This window comes from Lactuca saligna, chromosome 9 (genome assembly GCF_052625555.1).
Source record: "Lactuca saligna cultivar CGN05327 chromosome 9, ASM5262555v1, whole genome shotgun sequence".
Classification (NCBI taxonomy): Eukaryota; Viridiplantae; Streptophyta; class Magnoliopsida; order Asterales; family Asteraceae; genus Lactuca; species Lactuca saligna.
In genome coordinates, this window is record NC_136425.1 from 137,776,632 (window position 1) to 137,783,426 (window position 6,795).

Sequence of the window (6,795 nt, forward strand, 5' to 3'; positions counted from 1 at the left end):
AATTTCGTAAACTTTTCAATAAAGATTCCTTAACATCATAAAATAACTCTATCAAGTAATTTCAACAAAAACATAAAATAATCGATTTTAGCAACAATCAACTAATAAACTCCAGATTTCATCAATGATTTTAGCAAGAGATCATTGATTTCAATAAGAAGTTGCCGAATTTATCGAATTGGGGGGGGGGGGGGGTAGTGGGGGCACATTAATTTTTAGAGGAAGAACAAACCACATACGATTTCAACATAAAAAACTAAACATTTACCCCTACAAACAAAAATCATATTTTAGAAAAAAAAAAAAAGACCTAAAAAACCTAATATCTTGAACATATGATTTCAAATGAACTATAAATAAGCATGGGTTGTTAATAATCCATGTGATGCTACTTCTAATATCTCATCTTTAGTGTTCTGAATCTTCCCCTCAAGTGATATGAGGTGATGTATTGTTCTGTTCCATCCATTAATTTTTCTAAACCGATGCAAATTTCCACCAAATTTTGTATAAGTCCGGTTCAATAAGAGGATTTCAAATCTATTGTTTTGTAGGTTTTGTTCACATGTTTGAAATGTTCATTTCGAAGTGTCTAACATCATCGTTTTTTTCATCAAAATGTCACAGTTTAAGCATGTGTATCTTATATACTTCCAATTTGCTATATTCTAAAACTTTTTATTAGATTTTAATAAAAACTAATATATTTTTTTTTCAAATTTCCAGAATAATTTATCGGATTTCAGACTTGTTATTGAAATTCTTATTTTTTGTTCTAAATCCGGAATATACTTTTGTCGTAAAAATTACTTTTGATTTGATATAAAATAGTATGGATTGTAATGACCCAAAATTCAAGACCAAAAATTTCTTTTAATAAAACATTACTTGAAGCAAAGTCATCATTCCAAAATATAAAAAATTACTTTTGATTTGATATAAAATAGTATGGATTGTAATGACCCAAAATTCAAGACCAAAAATTTCTTTTAATAAAACGTTACTTTAAGCAAAGTCATCATTCCAAAACTCAGAGTATTAATTTTCAAAATACATGTTCGTTATCAGAGTAAACATTCCCAGGCTACCTAATCTATGGTGTGTGCCATGCGATCACCCCGAGCTCTTCCCTCCGATACCGGAAGTACCTGAAACCAAAACTGAAAACCGTAAGCACGAAGCTTAGTGAGTCCCCCACCCTACCACATACCATGCATAATCACATACTGCACACACTGGGCCACGCCTGCTATCCTGGGCCTCGCCCCCTGCCTCGGGCCTCGCTCGCTATAATGGCCCCGCCGCTCCAGGCCCCGCCTGGCTTCGAGCCCCGCTCGGATACAAATCTGTTTCACTTAGGCCTCGCCTGTCACAGGGCCTCGGCCGCTAATAAATAATAACACATAAACATATCACAGGGCCTCGCCCGCCGATAAATAATAACACATAAACATATCACAACACATAAGCTAAACTCATACGACTGATCATGTCCTAAGGCTCCGCCTATCTTGGGCCTCGCCCTTGTCCTGCTACTGATGAGTCATGGAACCCCGTCCACACTCCTACTGGTAGTGAGATACAGGCCCAACCCACACTCACTCTTTCCCTAACTTGGGCCTCATCCCTATTCTGCTATTAATGAGATGTGGAACACCATTCACACTCTGCTATTGGTGAGATACGGGACCTCGCCCACACTCACCTCCCTACCAGACACCTACATGTATCACACATACAGCAAGTAAAAACTATCATGTAAACAAATCCTTGGGCACCCGCCCGCTATTAGTGGACCTCATCCTAAATATCATACTAGCATACTGCGCCTAGGGCTAACCCTCGGGCCTTCTACTCATAACTACATGGACCGACATTGTGGCCTTAGACCCATTCACACAAAGGGATACTCACCTGCACTGGCTAAACTTGCTGATGATCTTACAAGCTGCTGTCCGTCAACTCTCTGAACTCCTGCTCCTTTAGCTCCCCGAACTCCGAATATCAAAGCAACACTGAGTCTAACTGACCCCCGAGAGACAACCAAGTCAACTCTGGCCAAAGTTAAAGTCCTGGTCAAGGTCAATGTCACACCCCCGGCCGAGGCGGCGGAACACACCGGGCTGTATGACTAAGTTCATGGATCACAGACAAATTGAATATATAGCACAAGTACAACAATAAACAAAATAGCATTCATGTTCCATCTTGATATTTGAATACAATATTTTTACAAATAATAATAATAATAATAATAATAATAATAATAATAATAATAATAATAATAATAATAATAATAATAATAATACATTAATTGCCTTAACAGGTAGGTATATGACACAAAAACAAATAAACTTGATCACCTGTGATCCAATCTGTCTTGAATGTCTGCTTAGTGTTTTCCTGAGAATACATGTAGTTTTAAAAGTCAACACAAAGGTTGGTGAGTGTCACAGGTTTTCTGCTAACGCAGTAATACTTTTAATAAGTCTAAAAAGTATTAACTTTGTATGTATAACTATAACAATAGTTAAAAACAATATTTGCAAAGTGTCTTTAAAATCCAAGAATGTATTTTGATATGAGTAAGTTCATGTTTTTAACATTTACTTGTAATAACTCCTTGAAAGTCAAAATGAATGTTTTGTATAAGTAACTTACATACTTAAAAATGTACTTGTAATGACTTATTGAAAGCCAAAATGAATGTTTTGTATAAGTAATTTCCTTACTTAAAATGTACTTGTAGTGACTTCATTAAAAGTCAAAATGAATGCATTGTATAAGTAATTTTCATACTTAAAAATGTACTTGAAGACAACCAAGCCTATGGTTGTAGTAAGAGAAAGAGTGAGAGAGAGATTCGTGTTAATGTTTTTAGTGAGTTCTATAATCGAGCTATGGACGAGAAGTACCCCTCCCTACGACGCTTCATTGGATGTCGTAGTAACGATCGTAGACACATATCACCTGCTACGATTGATCAGTCGAAGGTTGTAGCTAGCAACCGCAGGTGGGGTTGTCAACCCTATATAGATCTATACATATGTACCTCGCTCCGAAGATTAACGATTATAGCAGTGTGGGGTAGGCTAAGTAATTAAACTCAGCTAATGAATAGTAGCGTCTCACTCAAAAACCATTAACGAAAAGTTTGTGAATAACTCTCAGCCCTAACTTAATTATAGTTAAGTACCGGGCATAATGAATTTCGAAGTATAACATTTGTAAAAGCCGAGTATGGTTGACGTATTTATAAAAGTATAAATTACTCGCTTTTATAAAGATATGTATTTCAACATAACGAACTTGTATATGTGTGTAAAGCCATGCATAAAAGTATTCATGTATAGAAGTCTTGAAACTTTGAAATACTTTAAACTGGTAGTATGCATATCATATAAGACTAAAAATGAATGTTTCAAATTAATGAACATATGTACATGTATAAACTTTATACATATAAACATATAAATATACATGTATAGTAATATCTTGAACCATTGAAATACTACACAATTCATAACGTACTTGTTATAATATAAAAATCATAAAACTTTGTATCATGTAGTATGTGTTGTGTGAAATGGTTATTTCACAATAAAATCACCATAATACGTATACGAAAATTTATACTAATTTATTCGTAACAATATAGTAAATTGTTAAATAATAATATTTTTATAAACTAGGTTTTTCGCATAAAAAGGTAATATATTTGTATAAACAAAATATATAGGCACATGTATTCCCCCCGAAATAATATTGAAAAGAGGCCGTAAGCACTCACCTTTGAAGCGTGAGTTCGATTCGTACGGTATTCAGATTCCTTTGGGAAACTTGTCGTGACATTTGTTACGTGACATTCCTCATTCGTAAGACAAATCACCGTGTACATTTATATTTCCTAATAAGCCAAATGATAGTTTTGGTATTAATTATTAATTATATAGTGGTCTTTGTTAAAATAAATGGACTCTAGGGTTTGATTTTGCCAAAATCATACTTCAGGGACTGATATGCAAACTATTCTCGTGACAGGGGTTAAACATGTTCGTTTGAAACTATTTTAAGGTATTAGGACTTAATTTATTAGGTTTTTCTGGGGAAGGACAAATTCTGTTTAATTTAAATATAAGTTTGATTTAGTTTTGACCTTTGACTGGGTCAAAATCCTTACCCATTTGCATATCGGGGCTCCAAGTTTGCATATCGGGGCTCCAAGTCCGATCCACACAAAGGGATCCATTTACAAAAAAAAAAGGATCAGGGTTTTTACTTCTTACCCCGTTTCTTGATTTGATCGAGTCAGGGAACAAAAAGCGATCATCGACGAAGGACAGGCAAACGCAATTCATGTCCGGTGGCTGCTGATCTTTCGTCGAGGTCTCTAGCGGTTCTGTCGGTTCAAGAATCACAAGTTGGCGGTTGGATTTAATGGTGGAAGCAAAAGGAAGCGACAGCAGCAAGCGGCGCTGAGTGGCTCCGCTGCTCCATTCCTTGCGTCCATCGATCAGTCGGTGAGGGAAACTGGAGGGCGGAGATCGATCTCAGGTGTCTCTGTAACACCGAGAGGGAGGCAATGGGGGACTACGATGGCTAAATGGTCACGAGGAGGGAGAGGTGATGATTCTCAATGTCATTCGGCGAAAGGGAGGAGAAGAGGCAAAAAGGCAGCGACTGATCGATCTATCGTGAGGAGAATGGTCATCTCTTGGATCGTCAAGGTCGAAGAAGAAGATAGGTGAAGCAGCGAGGTTGCTGTGATCTCGTTTCCGACAGCGAGGTGCGAAGGAATGAGCTATTAACGACCACTGCTATGATGGGGAGGGTTCTCGGTAGTGGAACTCGACGGAAAAAGAAGAGGAGGGTAAAAGGGTTCGATTGTTGGTCTCGATGGTTCTGTGATGAGGCTAGATGAGACCGGTGGTGACATTTGGGTGAACGGGGATGCTTCGGTGGTGAAGGTCGACGAGAAAAGGTGAGGTTATCTCGGATTCTTGATTGACTGAAGAGGGAAGATATATGAATGAAAGTAGAAAGAATGAAGGCAGCAGTAGATTCATCGATCATGGCAGCTAGGGTATTTGGGTGGTTCTTCTTCAACAGAAAACAATGAACCCGATCATAACTTTGTTACCCTTTTTTATTATGTTTTTGTGATTTGGAATCCACAAGGAATAAGTGATCGATCAACGGGGTGTTTGTTTGATGTTTAACAGCATTCAAAGGAGGAATAATTTGGATGTTTGGATTTGATTTCTCACAGGAAAGGAGAGGGAAGGATAGAAGTATTTACGAATAGGGGGTCTTGGTTGTGGTTTTGATGGACGAATTAATGAAGCAATGCAGGTGATGGTTGACTTGATTGTTGATTTCATTGTGTTCGAGGTTCGAGTCTTAACCTGGTTCTCATTGACAGGTATTGTAGAAGAGAATGAGTGTGAAGGGGATTGTTCATGTGACAGCTTCCAGGGAGAAAGGGAAACACGTTTCCCTTTGGTTTGAGTGTGGGATTGTTTATCTTTTGTGTATAGTTTTCTTTTGGATACAACTTGGACTCCAAGTGAGTTGTGCAAATCAGATGAGAAGTCAGCAAAGTGGATGATGTATTGGTTCATTATGTAATGAGTAGTCAGCAAGGAGCATGATGTATTGGTTCATTATGTAATGTATTGTGAGTATTTGTTTCATTATGAAATGAATGAATAATTTGTAATTAATAAATTTCCATTTGTTTTATTTGGTTTGAACTTAAAAGCAATGTAACACCCTAATGATTTATGTATTTAATGAGTATTGATTTATTTTGCTAGTTATATATTCTAGTATATATATATGGATAATATATAAATTTAAACTCATGTGTTAGGAAATATGAAATTTATTAATTTGTTAAACCTTGGTTTTAAAATACAGTTTATATATGATGTATATTTATGAAAATTTAACCAACAACATCTAATAGATTATGAATCATATCCATATCATTTATAAATATTTTTAACGTCCAAATTAACTGGATTTGGATTTATATGTATTATTATTTTGGAATACATAACTAATAGTAGAAATTATGTCGAAATAAATAGTTTAACATTTCACGATTTATAAACATGAAAACGTCTAAATTCTCAACATTTATAAATATTTTTGCTAAAAATATTTCAAATACAAAATTAAATATTAAGCTATACCCTGAGTCCAAAAATATTTTCGGAAATTCCATTTGAGGTGTGCAAGTCCCTCAATTGTTAGTAATGGTTTTAACGATTTTAGGAAAATCAATATTATATTTGTTTGTGGCTCTTAAAACGGTTGTATCTTTTGTATACGAACTTCATTTGGACGTTCTTTTTATTTTAAGAATCAGGGAAACACGTACTACGAGGTTAGTTTGTTTTTTTTTTCTCGTAACGACTTATTACGAAATTTTAGTTTTCCAGATATATTTTCACATTGTAGTTTGAGCTATTTGTTTTGCTTGCCAAATTCCATATTCAGAAGTAAAATATCATCTGATATCTTATAATAGTTGAAATAGCTCATTTATTTTATATTAAGTGTACTGAAACTCAATAAGTCAATTTACCAAGAGACTTACTGTGAACTTGACCGTTCACAGTCTTTGACCAAAATTTCGGGATGTCACAGTCTACCTCCCAGGTCAACCCTACTCGCCGAGTCAACCTACTGACTCGTCGAGTTCATATATTCAGAGTCCTTCCTTTCGCGTCTCGACTCGCCGAGTCAGTCCATGACTCGCCGAGTCTACCTATTTCTGAGTCCTGCCCT

The 6,795-nt window shown here is 35.9% G+C and overlaps 2 long non-coding RNA genes across 5 annotated transcripts; one reads left to right on the plus strand and one right to left on the minus strand.

The window, feature by feature from the left end:
• Nucleotides 1-969: 969 nt before the first annotated feature.
• On the minus strand, nt 970-4,405 carry LOC145015560 (uncharacterized). Of its 4 annotated transcripts, none has more exons than XR_013665934.1 (5): nt 4,287-4,405; nt 3,791-3,907; nt 2,364-2,403; nt 1,211-2,131; nt 970-1,148 (listed from the first exon to the last, which is right to left on the minus strand). It is a non-coding gene; the product is annotated as an uncharacterized LOC145015560 (long non-coding RNA). The 4 variants fall into 4 exon arrangements; XR_013665932.1 differs by having other exon boundaries at nt 1,211-1,386; nt 1,915-2,403; XR_013665935.1 differs by having other exon boundaries at nt 1,228-2,403.
• Nucleotides 4,406-5,230: 825 nt separating this feature from the next.
• Nucleotides 5,231-5,727, plus strand: LOC145015561 (uncharacterized). Its single transcript, XR_013665936.1, has 2 exons — nt 5,231-5,352; nt 5,423-5,727. It is a non-coding gene; the product is annotated as an uncharacterized LOC145015561 (long non-coding RNA).
• Nucleotides 5,728-6,795: the final 1,068 nt, after the last annotated feature.